At 26.9% G+C, this 19,702-nt stretch overlaps 1 protein-coding gene across 1 annotated transcript in view; it reads right to left on the bottom strand.

The window, feature by feature from the left end:
* Positions 1 to 19,214, bottom strand: part of LOC147801259 (cyclic nucleotide-gated cation channel subunit A-like) — a 66,633-nt gene extending 47,419 nt beyond the window's left edge. The window contains exon 1 of the mRNA XM_087155445.1: positions 18,999 to 19,214. The gene's annotated coding sequence lies outside the window, so the exon portion shown is untranslated. The remainder of the gene's footprint in view (positions 1 to 18,998) is intronic.
* Between the last annotated feature and the right edge of the window lie 488 nt (positions 19,215 to 19,702).

The following is a 19,702-nucleotide window of genomic DNA, read 5'->3' as shown; positions in this document are numbered from 1 at the left end:
TAGACTATAATATGTACCCAGCTGCTATGAACTAAATGTCTTCTAAAGGTGGGTGCAAAATTCTAGTTGATGGTGCAAAATTCTGGTTGTTTAACCATATGAGGTGAAAGCATTTAATAAACGGTTTTTCTCACAGTTAACAGTTTGAAAACTATCTGGTTATTTGACTGTTTTGTTTGAATATGGTAAAATAACAGTTACATAAATTGTTATTTAACCATTGTTTCCGAGAAATTTCTAACAGTGTTTAAAGATTTTAGAGTTTGATAATGATAAGTTTTTCTCAGAGTATAAAGATTTTAGAGACAGGATATTACTAATTTTTCTCAAAATGTTAAAAGTTTAGAGTAATGATATTCGAAGTTCTTATTCGAGTGTAAAATTTTTTTAAGTATGGAGAAGTTTATTTGATAATGAGTTACAGTGTGGTTGATATTAAATTTATATCGATTTAGGAAAAGCACTAGTGTGAATATCAGAAAACTTTATTCTTCTGAGTAAACGTATTGTTTGTACAATAAATTAAGAAATTTTTTACTTTATTAATTCTACGTGTATCCACATACTTTGAATTGTATACTTAAAAAAATTTTAAATAAATTCGGTGAAGCAAAAAATATTCTAGGGCTATGGCATGAGCTTTCTGCACGGAAGACTCAATACTAATTTGATTTTCATCGATTCACTTAATTTAATAAATGAAAGTATTTTTCTTAGATTGCAAAAATCCTCCAGAAAGTATTATCTTTATAATAATATTGATACATGGAGCAACAAAATCTTTCCAAAAGGCATATGAAGCAGGCAAAAATGATAATTTATAAACACAATAAAAACAATTCTACCAGCAACAAAAACTGGATGGTATTAACGGTTTACTCTCTGAAGACTTTATTTAACTAAAGTAGTGTGATTTACTTGATGTCCCATTAGATGTGATATCAAGTGTTAAATTTTTTCTATTAAACAGAACAAAAATCAATCGTGGTTTAGTTATGGATTCCATGAATCAACCATCAAATCCGGGAATCAACTGACAAGACCGTGAACATCAGGAATAAAAATGCCTTTAAAAGTTTGAAAATACCTTTTAAAGTTTGCTAAGAACTATTCTATCTATTTCCATATGAATGCATTTAGCCCTGTTATTTCTAATTTATTCGTAAACTTTTTGTTTGAATGAGCAAGCAATTCGATTAAGTAAAAATAATAATTGCTCTTTTTTTTAACACACTAAGGGTTTCCCTCTAAAGGATATATTATGATATGAATATTAAACTAGAGATAATGGGAAAGAAAAATTTTGTGACTTTTAATGAATAAAAAATAATTTTACTCAAATATCTTTTACGCTTTGTTAATACGCACGTTTTAAATGCCATTTCATAATATTTTAAGTTTTATTTTTTTTAAATTGAAATTAAAAAATATGAATCAAAAGGAATTTAAAAAATTAAAAAATTAAAAATTAAAAAAACAGTTCAATTTTTTTAATTATTTAAAAAAAAACATTTTAAGTAAAATTAAGAAAACAAATTTTTAAAAAGTTATATTGGCAATTTAAAAAAATTATAGAAACGAAAACTATTCCCAAAAACTGATTAGAACGCATACCATCACATTACACTTATTATACAGCATCAAATAAACCACATGATTCTACACAATCTAGTTATCAGATTTTCACTTACTAATATACAATATGGAAAACATGGCGCCAGTAGTTTATTGAGAGTAGTCAAAAGCTTGGACCTCTTAATGTTAATTAAAAAGAATTAAAAGGAATAAAAATAAATCAAAAAAGAATTTAAAAATTAAAAAATTTAAAATAAATAATTGAAAAAGCAGTTTTAAAAAAATACAAAAAGCTTTTAAAAAGCTATACTGGCAATCTGCAATCAATAACTGGTAATCTAAGAAACGAAGACTATTCCCAAAACTGAATCAAACACATATCATCACATTGTACTTATTATACAGCATCAAATAAACCACATTCATACTACATTATCTAGTTATCAGATTTTTACATACAATATGCAATATTGAAAATATGGCACCAGAAATTTATTGAGAGTGGTCAAAAGCTTGGACCTCTTAATGTTAATTACACTTTTAACGTGTTTCGCGATATCCCCGTATCTCTTTATGCAAGTAAAAACAATTTTGTTCACAAGTCAGCAAAAATCAATCATGAATCAATCAATCAATGTTCATTTATTCAGTGAAAATTTCATGTAAAATATATTTTTTAAGATTATTTACTAAGTTCTTTCATTTAATTCAATAATGATCAATAAAAAAAATTTTTTAATTGCATGGTTAAGAAAAACATCGAGTAAAATAATGTATAATATTTTTTACATCATTATAATTCATACTTTAAATTATTTTACATCATTATTATTTTATTTACATAATACGTATTTCGAAATACAAAATATAAAATCCCAATACTCTCTGAGTAATAAAATTTCAAATTACAAAATTAAAAAAATAATTATAAAAATTTATTTTTTACACGCAATTATCTTTCCCTTATTTCACTATTTTTGATTCTCATCAAGCGTTTCAGAGATATTACAATAATTTTAAAAAGGTGAACATAATATCAAGGATTTCAAACATTTGCCTACTCTTCTGACTAAACTAGTGGAAATATGCTTTCCAGATTTCGGCTATCCCCACCACCTGTATTTTAGGGACAAGAATCTTGAATCCGATGAAATAAATTTGTTCTAAATACTTATTTTTGTGCCTAATTTTGTGATTGAAAGTATCGTTTGCACAAATTAATAAACATATTGATGGTCAACTCTTTAATTAAGGTCAACACAACATTATACAAGATGTTCACCAATCACCAACCTTAATATATTTCTAGAATCCTTGTCAAAAATATGCATGTAAAATTCGCAAGGAAAAAGTAAAAACACTAACGAAATCTAACGAATCACTACTGTGGAAGGCAAGACTGGAAATATCAAAGCCTAACTACTGATTGCCAGAAGAACCAGATGCGATTAGTTCAAGCTCATCCAAGTTTCATCAGGAATCAATCTGGTTTTGATTGTTTTTGTTCTGTCTTACTCATAAGTGATTCGCCGGATTTCGATAGTTTATAATAAGAATTCACCACCCTTAATGCGACATTTTTGGCAAGTAGTCTAAAAAATATATAAAGTGGCACTACAAAACACCTTATATGCCTTCCTTCAAAAAAAATTTTGTTCTTCCATAAATTATTGGTTTAATTTATAAATTTTGAAAGTGACTTAATCTATTTAAAACCATCAAGAATGTATTATTTTTAAGCAATTCTTATTGTGCGATTTGATCTGGTAACTTATACAAACTTAAAAACTCAAAAGAAGTCATATAACCATAATACCAATTGCTGACATTTTAAATTAAAGGTAACGCAAACCCTTATAAAATTCAATCTTAAAATAGGTAGATATATAGATATAATCCAATTTCAAATTGAACGGTTCGTATAAAAGAAGTTTTTCTTTTCATTCTTTTTCAATTCTCTTCAGTTATTTTTCGAATCTTAAGATTAAATTTGAATGTGAGTCACTAAAAGACTTAAGGTTATAAACGGCTTTAAAAAATGTGAAAATACGAAGAGAAATGTTTTCAACTATCTCTTTTAGCCAGATCGACTATAAGGAGATTAAAACGATATTATGGGCAACTTCTTATCATTTTTGGCTTTTGAGACCAAATATGAGAAGAATAAATGGTGAAATTGTGTTTAAAAAGTAGCAATAAGCCTAGAATATATGTAAGAAGATTAGGTGTGGTTACGAAATACAAAAAATGTAATATGTTTTGTTATTTGAATAATAAGAGGTTGTTTTTAAATTATTAACCTTGCGTTTTTAAAACTTTACTTTGTATCAATGCTTTAAGTAGTATTCTTAACACTAGAAAGACTGAAACTTACCTATATTGCCCAAAAGTAGTCAAATGACTGAATGGTGAAAGAATAACTAATGTGTAAAGAAATTTGCTTAAAATTAATTTTAATATTTTTTATATTATTTACAGTTATATAACACGTTATTAGTAAATATTAACAATAAAAAAAATTATATGTTGTACAAGAAGTCACATAATTCTAAGAAATTGCGTCATTATATACATCATTGTCTTTCTAATTGAAATTACAAAGCAGTCAAAGTGACTTTCTTGGGCAATCTAGTGTTTACATAGCCCATGTGTTTCAAAAAAATTCTAAAATATTCTCAAAACGCATTTATATCAAAATAACTTTTTTTTTCATTATTTTCTAATGAATTTTGAAACTTATTCGGCTGTTACGCATAAAAATTTTAGCATAATTTTGTGTCATAGGATTTTTCTTTAAAATTCGAAACTGTTTTGTTAAGTAATAATGCACAATGAGCCTTAATGCCACAATGGTTAATAGTGTTTTTCGAAATTTTTCTTCGAAAGAAAATAGATAAAGCTTCAATTGAAACAAAACTATTATTTTAAACTATAAATACCATCTTACCGTCGAGAGTTATCTGATCTTTAGAACAAACAAAAAACTTAAATATTATATATGTAATAACACTTTTTTAAAATCATCAATTTTTCCCTTCGATAAAAAATAAAAAATCAATTAATAATTTTAAATTTTCGCAACTTTTTATGATAGAGATCTTTTCATACATAAAAAAAAATTAGACCACAAACATTTTTTTATACAACTCTAGATTCTCTTCAAATTGAGATTTATGCCATTTTCAGAATTACTATACACGGCACTAGCTCAGGATATGCCAAACTTGAACTAACAGTCATAAATAACTGTTGCAAATTCACCAGCAGTTATAAAAATAGCATATTATTCTCGAAAAAAAATTTTTTTAATGTGAAGACAGAGTCTTCGAAAAACAGCCTTAAAGCGTTAAACTGACGTAGCGTTTGAGCAAAGTTCTATATCCGATGGTGGTCTGAAGCCCATATCAAGATTTCAAATCGATGGGTACCAGCTTGTTTGGGTAGATAGAGGGCTTGCAATGCAGACCACGCTGATACCCTCCATCATCCAAAATTGCGATTCTTCCACTACATGACCCATGGCTATTGCTGGATAGCTCTGCTTTTCAGTGCACAAAAGAAATTTTTGAATTTTCTTTTTTATTTTAACGAAGAAGATTTTACTACAACACTCGATAGCTGTTTTATTGATTTAAAAATATTACTGGCTTCAGAAAGTTAGTACCATTTTGACTACCTAACACAAAGTTTGCAAACACGATCCCTTTAGCAGCAAGACATTTTTTGTTTAAAATTTAACTCTCAAAAATTTATTGCTTTGGCCCTAAATTGTTTCCTTTCCAACTAAAACAAAACTTTTGCATTAAAAAAAATTATTATTATTTCTTCATATTGACGTTTTGTGCGGTTTTTAGAATTAGAATAGAGGACACTATCTCAAGATAGACTTAATTTGAACTAACAGTCATAAATAATCATTGCAAGTTCGAAGAGGTAATGAAAATAACATCTAATTTGCGAAAAGGAATTATTTCATATGAAGGCAGAGCCTTCGAGAAACAACCTTATGGTGCTAAACTGACATGGCGTTGGAGCAAGATTCTATACCCGATGGTGGTCTGAAGCCTATCGAGATTTCATATCGATAAGTACTAGCTTGTCTGGGTAGCTGGTACGCGATGCGTACCACACTGGTATTGTCCATATTGCCATTGGTCAAGAATTGTCCACCTCATGAACCCTGACTGTTGCCGGATTACTCATTTTTACAGTGCACAACAGAACGAATTTTCATTTTTTTTATTTTAACGAAAGTGGTTTTACTACAATACTCAATACTATTTAAATAATTTCGCAAAGTAAGTACCATTTTTGTCATCTAACACTGACCTTGCAGGCACGATCCCATTAGAAGAAAGAAAAAGTGTATACTTATTTAAAAAGATACATTTAATCCAGAGTTAATTTTTTTTTTTAAATTAACTCACGAAAATTTATTACTCTGGCCCTAAATTGTTTCCTTTCCAACCAAAGCAAACTTTTTATAAAAATGTTTGGTCTCAAGAGTGCTTTTCAGAACTTTTCCAACGGGGAAAATAACAGGGGGGGGGGCGGAATATAGTTTGAGCTCCTCAAACTTGAAGAAAAACTTTAATTTTTAACTATATATGCTATATAGCTAAAAAGAATTGCGTGACCTTAAAAACGAACTAATAAGTTAATATTTAAGAAATAATTCACCTTATTTTTTAAAAAAAAGAAAAAAACGCCAGTTTTGCAAAATTTCTCAACCTGAATGAAGAACACTGAAATCAATGCATAATTCTCAATTTTAGAATATTATTGTGAGCCCAAACAATATAGCGTGGGAACAACTTCCCACAGATTTAGAAACCTTGATCACGAGCGTTTTTATTGTCAAGAAGTTGTGACCTTTCCTCAGACTGATATTTTTCCTCATATTCATAATTACCATGGAGAACGCTGGCAAGAGAAGGACAAATACTTAATCAACAGTCATGAAATTTTACTAATTATAAAAAGATATATTATTCACAAAAATTATCATATTTTCTGTATTGAGCAATGAATCAAAAAACATTTTTGAGTTAAAACGAAAATCATATTTTGTTTGTTGATATTAAAATTGTTTTCAAAGCATAGATTGTTTGGGCTGTGTGTACACTGAGAAAAATAATATGGACAAAACTACCAGAATATGATAAATTTAACGTGTTTTTGACTCTAAAGGAGAACTAAAAAGCTCGGTAATTTTCAATTAACTATAAAATATTGTTTTATAATATGCGATGAAATTTGATTGGTAATTTTATCATGATACCTTAGAACATGGCATAAAAACCATTTATTTGGTTAAATTTACTCTTCAGTTTTGCATTTTTTACTAAACGCATGGTAATAAAAACAATAATTTTAAAAGCCAGAATTTCCGATAAATCGCTACTATATAAATGAAAAAGTTACCAAATGAATGATTTTAACACCGTATATTTTGGTTTTATTAAACATATTTATGGCTTTTTACCAAAACTATCATTACCATTCAGTAGGGTAATTTTACCAGAATTTTCTTCCCCGTGTATAAAGAAAGCAGCGTTTTCCAAACTATTAAAATCAATTCTAGGTTTTCGTTAGATATACTTTTTGAAAATAAAAATATATCCTGTACTATAATTTAAAAGATCTTCTTATGTAATTTACAAGATCTATAAATCAAAAAATACTTCTAATTTAATGTAGTAACACACTTAACTGATTTAAAAATTTAAGCTATAAAGTTATATCATATTCTATTAGATCTTCCCAGATTTAGCAATAAAAGCAAACCTGAAGTCATGATTTCGCTTTTCCTAAAGTGATCTGAATATCTAATGCTAAAAAAATATTTAAATATAAACTCTTAAGCTCTTCATTTATTGCATAAATCTTTGGTAAGAAATTCAGTACTCAAATAAAATGTTTCCTGTTATGTTCGTAAGACCAAGTTTCGAATGATATATTTAAAGTAAAACTCGTAAACGAAGCCCATTTACAATAAATTGCATTATAAAACCTTATCTCAAGAACTGTATAGTTTTATGGCATATTAAAGGACTTCTTCCTTCTAAGTAAAATAACATAAAATACTCCTTGCAGACCCGTGAAACAAAATAATTTGATGCTTTCAACTCTTAACAGATCTACATTATAGGGAAACTTGTAATTTCCTTATAACCATACAATTTGGAACGAGTTTATTACGAGTATTTTTCTACTATTTTTCAAGTATTTAATTTAATTTTAAATGGAAGGACCAAAAGCAATATATGTCACAAACAATTTATACTGTGAAAAATTCACAGCAATATTGCAATGAACTTGAAAGAAACAAATCAGAATTTCTTTATATTCTTCTTTTTCATATAATAAAGAGTAAAGCATAGAGGTTCACTTTTAAACTTTTTTTAAAAATTAATCAACTTGCAAAATTGTATTATGAATGCATTTCAATTATTTAGACCCGCTTATGAATTTTTTTCATAGCATAAATTCTAACAGTTTTTTTAAATAAACATAAATTGCACTACAGGCCTAACTAATAGTGGGACAGTACCTGCAACGATAGAAGAAAATGGAATCACATTCAATTAAATAATTTTAGTAATTCTAAAAAAAAAATCTTTGAGTTTTAATTTTTAATGGTTATGTATATTAAGTACGGTAATATTTCTGTTTGTTCGTAAAATAAATAAATAGATAATGAAAGGAAAATAAAAATAGAAATGAAAATTTAATTGGTTTGAGGTATAAAATCGATCTAAACCAAAGGAGATCTTGGAAAATCACAGTTTAGAATAAAACGTTTCTAATGCTTTTATAAATGTGATAGAAAAAACATCTGATTCTGGACAAAATATTGCAAAAGAAATCAGATAGATGGGAAAATGTCTTACTCTAGACTAAATATTACATAAAGATCTACTTGCAAAGACATTTTTAACCGTATACTGCATTGGAATCTAACTATATAAAATTCAAAATGCCCTTTTTTTTTTACTTTTTGATCTATTATACAAGCGAATTCTTTCTTTTTTATTGAATATTTCGAAAAAAATATTTTTTCACGAAATAGATATAAATGCTCAAAACAATTTCACCTTGAGGTTTAACAATCTTATTGTTTCAGAGAAATTTTTCTTTTTTAACATCAATCGACATCTTGGATTTTAGGTATAAGATTTTATTTGCATTTTTTTTTTTTTGCACTTAATGAGATTTTGATGATAAATTGTCATTCGGCAGCATTATAACTATACAAAAAATTGAAAATAAAAGAATCGCTATATTAGACTACGAGAAATTTTAAGAACTTCCACACATTATTTTTCAATACTATAAAGCAAAAAAAAAATTTGTTTTGAGTACATTATTTGAAAATACATACTTTTTTGCTATCAGACTTTTTAAAATTTAACTTTGCGTTAATAAAAACCGATATTTCAGTTCCGATTTTTCAGACTTCTCAGTTCCCTCAGATTGGATGGCACTGGATGCAGCTGTCTGATGCCCCGCTCAATCTCATCCCACAAATTCTCAATTGGATTGAGATCTGGTGATTGTGTGGGCCAACGAAGCATGATAAAGTTATCGTCATGTTCTCGAACCATCTGACGGCAATATGTACTGAATAACAAGGAGCATTGCTCGCTGAAAGTATCCATCCCGAGCATGGTGCACCATTAACATAGCAGGATGTACTTGATCTACGATAACACTTAAAAACCCTAGGGCACTCAGACATTGTTCCGCAGGAATCAAAGGACCCATACAATGCCCAGCAAATGCCCCCCCAAACCATAACATTGCCTCCACTAGCTTGATTTGATAGATTTTTTAAATGCATTTATAAGAATTACAGCCAATTAGAGCAGCAGTTAGTTGCTGTATAGTTTAAATCTGTGATACCCAATGCAATGTGCTATACACATTCTTTCAATTATCTTTAATTTAAAATTTCAATAACAACTTTGTTCGTAAATTAAATAACTAATAATTCTTTAATAAAAAATAATTAGTGTGAATAAAAAATTGCTTTATATTTTTAAAAAAAATAATAATACTTACACTACCACTTGTTAATTCCAATACACCTTTCTTTTTTCTATATCTTTTATTGAAATAATGCAAATACGGTACTTAATTTAATTTGTGACGTTGCTTTTAAAACTGTTTAAATTTATATTTTGCTTCAAATTTTGATCGTAAAAGGGGATAAAACTATCTTTTCGCCACTTCCAAAAACAAAAATTGGGAAGCAAAGTTTTAAAGACTACATCACATTATGCAGAATACACATGATTTCATGTGATTATTTGAAAAAGAGCAAAAAATATATAAATATTACAAGTCAAATTTATTCAGTTCCATTCAATGTAACTGGAATAACATAGGATCCGAAATTTTGAACAACCTAACCATAAAATGAGCCAAAGATGTGGGCTGTAAGCGTTACTTTGATTAAGGAAAAAATTTTAAGACAAAATACTGTTTTGCATGATAATTTGTGTAATGAAAAATTTCTCTTTGCTTGAATAAATGATTATATTTATGTGATATATAAATGATATGATAACAACTTAGAAAGCTGAAAATGCAATAGGTGGAATTGATAAGTGGTAGTGCAAATTGCCAGTCACTTATTTAAAAATATCTATACTATGTATTATATGGATTATTGCATTTAGATATGATTATGCAAATCAATATAATGATTAACATCAGGATCAGAGCTTAGTTAAACGAAATAATGTAACAAATAGAAAAATGAAACACTCTAATTTGAAAAATAACACTAAAGTAGTGCATTTTGAATGTTTGACCAATGTGATTATTATAAAAGGGGCTAGTTTTTCTTGGTTAAATAATCGCATTATAAATGGAAACATATTTGTATATTATTTTGCAAGTATTGTACTATATTTAAACTGGGAAATAATGTATGTGTAAGACTCGTACCTGGCCAATATAACATAAGACTATATTACATTCAAATCATTTGTTTACATCTGATTCTATAAGTTCTTCTCATTTTCTACGATATTCTAAAAAATTTGAAAACATGAAAACATTCACTTGGTGGAAATGCAATCAAAAGCACCGGAAAAGCACTTTAGAGTAAAAATCAGTAAAAGTTTGATTTAACGAGTAGGGCATACTATGAAAAGTCCTTCATTAAGTCAAGTTTTCAAGTTAATTCTATAAAAAGCCCTCCATTACGCCAAGTTTTCAATTCACTGTCAAAATGTTAATATGAAAGATATAAAAATTTTATGAGCAAAAAATAATTTATCTTCCTCTTCACATTTTTCTACTGTTTAAGCGACCCTTATTTTAAAAAAAGGCAAAATGGTAACCATTTTTATTCATATTTGATGTACCACTTGCTGTAACTAATTTGCTTGAAAAATATCTAACTAGTTGATTAACTAAAAATGAGAAAAAGTAAATATGCCTCTTTCCCCTTTTAGATTTTTTTATTGCCCATCCTCAGTACTATCTTCTACTGTAAATTATCGTTATATAGCGAACTTTTGGGAATTCACTATTACAAAATTATGGGAGAATTTTGGAAAATTCAATTTTATACTATTTTTCTTATTCCAACTAATCATTATTGCCCAATTTTGGTATAGAATCATGGTCATTAAATTGAAGACACTTGTTGATTTGGTATAAAAAGTTATATTTAATAAGGAGTTAAAGTTTATAAATAGTCCTAAAATTATTTTCAACAGAATTTTCTAGAATATATAAATTATTAGGATATATTTTTTACCCAGTTTCACAAAATTTATCTTTAAACCAATGAAAACTCGTTTGCGATTTTCGTAATTTTTTTATGAAATATTATCTCAAATATTTTAAGTTCTTTTATAGTAGTAGAGGTAGTAATATTTAAAATTCTTTTCATAATAGAGATACTATTGCATACTATTGCGTTAAAACTTAATTTGACCAGAAAAACTAGAGCATAGCTTCGAGCAACGATGAAAACAATATTATTTTCTTGAAAAATGAATCATTATTTGTCTAAAACTTAAAACGAATTCAACTAAGTTTCTATTGAAGAGACGGATAATACTTAACAGAGATCATTAGTGAAAAATTTCAACTAATGAGAGAAAGTCAGAGTAAATAAAAAAGCAGTACAACCAGTTTCTAATACTTTGAAGTTGAAAATGAAAAAAAAAAGAAAATAGGAATAACAAACTGCTTGAGCATGCAGGCTGCTCGTAAACAATTAAAATGCGATTTCTGGGAGTTAAACGTATAAAAACTGCTGAAGCTCTCATAATTTGGTGTTCTGAGTGTCCAGGAAAATTATCAATTCAGTTAAGGTGTCATAAATTTGGAAAGGAGAAAAAATAATTATTTCATTTGCGTAGTTTTTACGTAAATACTGTCTTCATTGATATCTTTTTAAGAAGTTTTTTTTTTCTTCCTTTTCAAACTACTTTCTCTTTCTTAACTACTTTCCTTTTTTTAACTCTACTTTTCATGAAATATTACAATTGTTTTGAACATTTACGTGATTACGATAAGATTATTAATCTGTATTAAGATTATTAATCCGTATTGAGATAATCTGTGTTAAGATTTTTTTTTCCGAAGAGTCTCTGATTTTCGATGAAATAGCTTTGTTATTCACTCTTCCAAAGCAAAAAATAAATAATATAATTATATTTCTAAAAAAAAAGCATTGTTTTAAATGTTAACAGGAACATCTGGAGACTATTGTCATAGAAATTACATAAAAAGACCTCCACACTTTGTTTGCAATTTTTATTAAAAAATTTTGACTTGTTATTTATTTTAAATGATATTTGGCTTCTGAATTTTGTTAAATCTATATAAATTAACTTTCATAAAGAGACTAACAAATCACTGCGAAGAGAAGTATGGTCAAACCTACCAAAATATGATAAAATGTGCCGTATTTCTGGCTCTATTGGAGCACCAAAAGCCTTGGTAATTTTTACCGAGCACTTTGGTAATGATTTTAGTAAAATTAACCATAAAATATAGTTTTATAATATGTGATAAAGTTTGGAAAAATGTGTTATAATACCTTGGAACATGGCATAAAAACCATTTATTCGGTTTAATTTACTTTTCAATTTTGTATTTTTTACTAAATGTGTGGTAATAAGAACTACAATTTTGAAAACCAGAATTTCCGGTAGACCATCACCATATGAACGGAAAGATGACCAAATGGATAGTTTAAATACCGTATAAATTTTTTTTGGTTATATTTTGGTTACCGTATATTTTGGTAACCAAAAATAGGCCGTATATTTTGGAAACATGTGTTTTGTTTACCAGAAATGCCATTACCATACAGTACGGTAATTTTACGGACCTTTATTCAGTGATGAAACATTGTTTTGAAATCCAATTATTCAATTTGTATCAGTATGAATCATTAATTTATTTTTATTGTTATATCAAACTCTGCGGAAACTTTAATAAGCAATATAGTTTAGAGAAATTATTATTACTATAATTATTTTTATTTTCTTTTAATTTAAAAATAACTTTTCTGAACTATATTATATTTTGTTTCAAATCTAAATAAGTGAAAATGTAGTTCACTGGTAACTTACTTACTCAGAAGTTCATTTGAAAAATACAATTAACGAATTTCAAAATGACATTAATTGTATTTTCAGGAATGCATTGTCAATGTAGTGGTATTCCTGTTTTATAATCGATATGTTAACAAAAATTTCTTAAAAATCATGAGGTATTTAATTAATCAAAAACTGTAAACAAAATCGCAGAAAGTGAAAAAGAAAGAAAAATCTTATGTGCAATGGAAATATATCAATAATACACATGCTGTAAATTTTTTTATTGTATCAATTGAAAATTAAAAATGCAATAAAGCAATAAGAATCAATATTTTGAGAAAAATATCTCACAAAAGATTGAATAAAAAGATTGTTTTTTCTCCACGGGAATAACGGAGTGATGGAATATTTTAGATGGAAATAGATGGAACTTTTTTTTTTCTAATCTAAAAACCGTGAAATGCTACGATTGACACGAAAATTGTTTGAAATGCGATTTTTTTTCTTCATTTTATAACTTTTATTTTAACGCCAACTAGTGCTTTTCTAAAGAGTCACAATTTATACCGTATAATTGATATAAAATTTAAGAGAATAAATCAATAGTAAAATAATATGTTTAAGAGGATCCCAATGTTTAAAGACAGACGGTTCAGTGAATTTAATGCTTGCAAAGCAACAGTCAATAAATTAGTTACACGTTGATGGATTGAAATTGATTTAGTTTTGGGAATCTAAAGCAGACAAGAAATCAAACTGATCAAAGTGGCTATTCGTATAAATACCTACAAATAGCGTGGATGCTGAGAGATTGTTTTGAAATATAAAAATTTATTAAGAAATAAGAAACGAAATATCAAAATGAATAATTTAACAATTTAAGTACAATATTTTAGCACCAAAACTCTGTTCATTTAAAGAAAAAATAGTAATACTGCACAAAATTTAAAGAAATAGTTTCTTCTGCTCTTTTATGTTTTCATTTTACTATTTAGTTCATATCTATGTCTTTCGGTGTAAGAAAAATCATTTAAATTTAAGGAAAAAAACTGTTAGTTGATGTACCAGTACAAAACTGTTTATTTCGCAGAAAAATATTGTTATTTAAAAATGGACATCTGTCTTTTAAGCAGATAAGCATTGTTATTTTAAGAAACAAATTCCGTTATTTTAATAAAAAGAACTAAATAAAATAATTGTCTGTATATAGGCAAGTGAGAAGCACGAGCAGAATTTGTAAGACCACTCAACGTTGGGATTCGAAAATGGGATTCGAGGAGAATGTTCTGTTCTCTGATTTACCGAAGGTCTAATTGCCTTTATGTTAAAAGTCTTATTGAAATCCTATTTAAGTGTAAAAGCATTTAAAATTATTGTGACGTATAAAATTGTATGGCAACTTAATTTACCAAAAAGTTATGTCTGAAAAAGCGTAATAATCCGGTAGAGTATCATTTTAACAATTCGCAGTTGTTGTTGTTTTATACAATGTTCCAAACCATAAAATAATTGTTGAAAATTAAGAACAATTACAGAAAATAATCGTAAACTGATTTGAAAAAAGATTATGTTGTCGTACAGTAAGCAAAACTGAATGACAAAAACTCGAATTTAAATTGTCCTTATTCCGTTAAGGATAAGGGTGAAAAACAGAGAAAATCCGTTGTCAACAAAACAGCTTTAAACCGTCATATATGCAGAAAAAGTCCACACAAAAAAACGGGAATTTTTCTTTTTGTGGGAAACGGTTAAAAACAGAAAAATATGTACTTTTCTTTTAACAGTTTTTTTCTGTGGAGAAAAATGCTTTTTTATGCAGAATTTACAGTTAATTCTTACAGTTTATATTTTATATTTCCATTTCCTTTCTTTCCTTTTTTTTTGTGTGTGTTCCCTCAAAATTTTAAAAAATCATATGCGAATGTCGATCATTTTTTTTCCTCAGCACATTTTCAACCCTGCATATAACTTATAAAGCTTTCTTTATATTCATTGATTATTTCTGCCCTCTTCAAACTTTCGATAAAGATTTGTTTCTTTATCTACTTTGAATGTCGGCTGGATGCATTTTTGTATCATGCAGTTTTATTCCTAAACGTATCTATCATCATCATAACTAATGAATCATAATACATAATGTAAACTGAATTATAAACAATTAAATAAATAAACAACAATAATTATAATAACAGCAATAAAAATATGAGCGACGATAATTATATTAACAACAATAACTATTAAAATAACAATAATTAAAATAATAAGAACTAATTGTATTAACAACGCTTGGCTATTTTAACAACAATTAATTACATCAACAGCTATTAATTATATTAACAATAATTAATTGCTATATTGACATTTAAAATATTGAATAATCTTACAAGAATGTGGTATATCACATTCCATAACATTTTGTATTTTTGATTTAAAAATAACTACCTAAATTTTATTGCTCTTGCTGTATTCCATTCAATATACACTGTGAATGGAATAATTTTATTACAGTTTAAGTTATTCAAATCACCTTATTTGTTACAAAAATTATGGATATAAATAATAATGATGTGTTAATGTTACTGCATTGTAACAATTGTTATTTGCATACTTCCATCAATTTCTTAGAAATATATATATATATATATATATATATATATATATATATATATATATATATATATATATATATATATATATATATATATATATATATATTTCTTGCTTTATGATTCATATTTACATTACATACGTCTTAAATTCCAGTTTCAAAGAAAACGCCCTGGAAACACGTCTTTTTATGTCATTGTAGACGTATTCACATTTTCACATTACTAAGTTCAGAATTAAATAGAATTACTAAATTCAGAATCACAAAGTCATGAAGTCACAAAAAAACCACCCATCCGCTCTGTAGTTTGACTATTCTAGTTATTATACTAGTTATTGTTCTTGAACTTAGTAAACAAACGATTTCTTTTTGACTTACAAATTATTCATAAAAACAGATTGCCAGTAGAGAAAAATTTGATAGTTTATTTTAAGATATTTCTTATAAAAGATATAAGTAAATAATATACTTATGCTGCTTTAAGATTAGAATTCAACAATGATAATCTTTTTATGATTATGGAATTGCTATTAAATTATATGAAAATTTAATAATAATCTTCAATAAATAATTGATTTGTTTGTCAATTTCATGATTGTCAAAAAAAAACTTACATTTACTTAAGGTGTAGCAGAATTTCAAAATAAAAATATGCAGTAGAGATCTTATTAAAATATAAGAACAATTGTTATTTTATGAATGGTTTATGAAATTTTACATTTATTAACCAACAGAGTACTACAAAGTAAACTAGATAATTCACACGAAATATTGCAATAAACCATTATCAAAATATTAGGTAGATAAAAATCATTCTAAACTCTCGTCAACTAATCAAATGAAATCACTTCTGCATTCCCCGAAAAGTCAAAATCACTATCTTTACTATAGCATGAATCACTATCTTTAAATATAGCATGAAGCATTTGGTATAAAAAAAATTAAAACTTATAGGATTCTATTTTTAATTCGGTATTTAAAAATTCAGGAAGTATTTTTAAATTATTAATCCCTAAGTACAATTTACTGAAATAGGCATTTATCAACCAATAAAGTTAAACTAATAAATTACTCTTGAATGTGAAAAAAAAAATCGTTATAAATTATTAGACAACATAAAATCGTTATAAATATAATATTAGGTAATTAAAACTTGTGTTACACTCGTACATAGTCAACTGAAATCACTTCTATGCTCCCAAAACAAAAGTTAAAATCTCTAATGCAATTCACTGATATATGCATTTATCAACCAAAAACGTCAAATGAATAAATTACAATAAATGTGAAAAAAATCGTTATAAATTATTAGACAACATAAAATCGCTATAAGTATAATATTAGGCAATTGAAAGTTGTATTACACTCGTGCATAGTCAACTGAAATCACTTCTGTGCTCCCAAAACAAAAGTTAAAATCTCTAATGTAATTCACTGATATATGCATTTATCAACCAAAAACGTCAAACGAATAAATTACAATAAATGTGAAAAAAATCGTTATAAATTATTAGACAACATAAAATCGCTATAAGTATAATATTAGGTAATTAAAAGTTGTATTACACTCGTGCATAGTCAACTGAAATCACTTCTGTGCTCCCAAAACAAAAGTTAAAATCTCTAATGTAATTCACTGATATATGCATTTATCAACCAAAAACGTCAAACGAATAAATTACAATAAATGTGAAAAAAAATCGTTATAAATTATTAGACAACATAAAATCGCTATAAGTATAATATTAGGCAATTGAAAGTTGTATTACACTCGTGCATAGTCAACTGAAATCACTTCTGTGCTCCCAAAACAAAAGTTAAAATCTCTAATGTAATTCACTGATATATGCATTTATCAACCAAAAACGTCAAACGAATAAATTACAATAAATGTGAAAAAAATCGTTATAAATTATTAGACAACATAAAATCGCTATAAGTATAATATTAGGCAATTGAAAGTTGTATTACACTCGTGCATAGTCAACTGAAATCACTTCTGTGCTCCCAAAACAAAAGTTAAAATCATTAACGTAGTTCACAGAAATATACATTTATCAACCAACAAAGTCAAACGAATAAATTACACTAAATGTGAAAAAAATCCTTATAAAGTATTAGACAACATAAAATCGTTACAAATATAGTTTTAGGTAATTAAAAGTTTTACTAAACTTGTGCATAGTCAACTGAAATCACTTGTGCGTTCCCAAAACAAAAGTTAAAATCATTGATTCTTATCACTAATGATTAATTAGAGAATAGCATGATGTACTCATTATAAAGAATAATAAAAGTTTTTAGTATTCGAATTCTGATTAAAAATTATTAAAAATTCTCAGTTTAGTTATAGTAATTGTTTTTTATTAATTAAAAAAGAAACATCGTATTTCTTCAAAAACGTATTCTTTATTCGAATATCAAAGTCATTCCTAAATGTAATTAAAGAATTTGATTCTAAATACTTTCAATTATATTAGTTTATTATGCAAATTATTTATTAAGCATCAGCTGGTCAAAGTTTTGGCCAAAATAACTGCGAACTTTTCCGAAAGTGCACAAAAATAAATAATTTAAAGCATGAACAAATCATGTAATAAATTTTTAAGATTTAACTAGTGTAAAACAATATTTTAAATTCTTATTAAGTCCAAATAAACAGCCTAAAAAAGAAAATTCAGTATCGAAGAAAATTTGCCAGCAACTTAATTGTTGTAAAGGTTTGCGATGAATGCAGGACACATAAAAAAGTATACATACGTTGTTATTAGACTGTACATTACAGAGAATTATATAAATCACATCAACATATCACAGACAAAATAGTTATAATCTTTCTTGAAAGGGCTCTAAAAGAATTAATTTAAATTCTACACACATCAGGTATTTAATTTTTATATCAAACCAGAATGAAAGAAAATTGCTTATTCCGTCTATCAAATCCAAGTAAACAATCTTATGAAGTAAATTTTAAATAGAAAAATAGATTGCCCACAACTTTACTGTTGTAAATGTATGCGATAGCTGATGACACACAAAAAAACTTCGCTTCAATGAAACATCTAAATCTTTCTACACTATTGTTTGATGTTTAATATTTTATAGTTTATTGACTTAGTAACTCTAACCGAGATACCACAATTAATTTTATTGCGCAATATAAAAATTACTGCTAAGTGATAAGAGTAAACATTAATAAACTGTGAAATATTGAAGATTTATAAAAATAACATTATACTTACATTAAACGGGACTTGTTGTGACATCCGGCGCTTAGAGATTATACTAAATCCTGGAAAACTACGGGATATGACAATCCTTTGGTTCCTTAAAGATGCTTAGGATGAAATCACGCTGGAGAAGAATGATTTTCTGTTTTTAGACTATCCTGATCCTAAATGACGTAGAGGACAGGAGAAATTTCACCCTTGGATACCATTTTCCCAGAAAAGCGCCATCTGTCGAATTGTTTTGATAAAAGGATAATAAGAAGTTAAGAAGGAGAAGTGACAGTTTTTGTTAACAAAATTATAAATCTTTACTTAAGTTTATTTTTTTATTCACCATTAAAAAACAATGTACCTATAAAAATTGGCCTATAATACAATTTTGAACTAAGTTCAGAAATATTTCTCAAACAATCACTCAATCTTTGTAACATTTCATTGGAATATTTTTTGAGTATTTTTTTAAAGTTTGAATACTTTAAATCTTACAGAGGTTACTACCAATCATCGGAAAAAAAGAAATTTTATTTTTTCCCATGCAATAGTTCAGTGTAAAAAATTCCGGATCAAAATACGGTAAAATTACTGGCACTCAGGATGCCGGTACTTTTTACCGTAAATCCATTTTCACTTAAATATGCTACGAAACAAAAAATCTGATGTACCATAATTAATGCAGTGATAATTACTATAAAATCTTTGCCTCACTCTAACTAAAT

The sequence above is a fragment of the Parasteatoda tepidariorum genome, chromosome 11 (assembly GCF_982258835.1).
Source record: "Parasteatoda tepidariorum strain Cologne lab strain chromosome 11, Ptep-v5.0, whole genome shotgun sequence".
Taxonomy (NCBI): domain Eukaryota; kingdom Metazoa; phylum Arthropoda; class Arachnida; order Araneae; family Theridiidae; genus Parasteatoda; species Parasteatoda tepidariorum.
The sequence above is the reverse complement of the archived record's forward strand: the minus strand, read 5'-3'. Positions and strand labels throughout refer to the sequence as shown.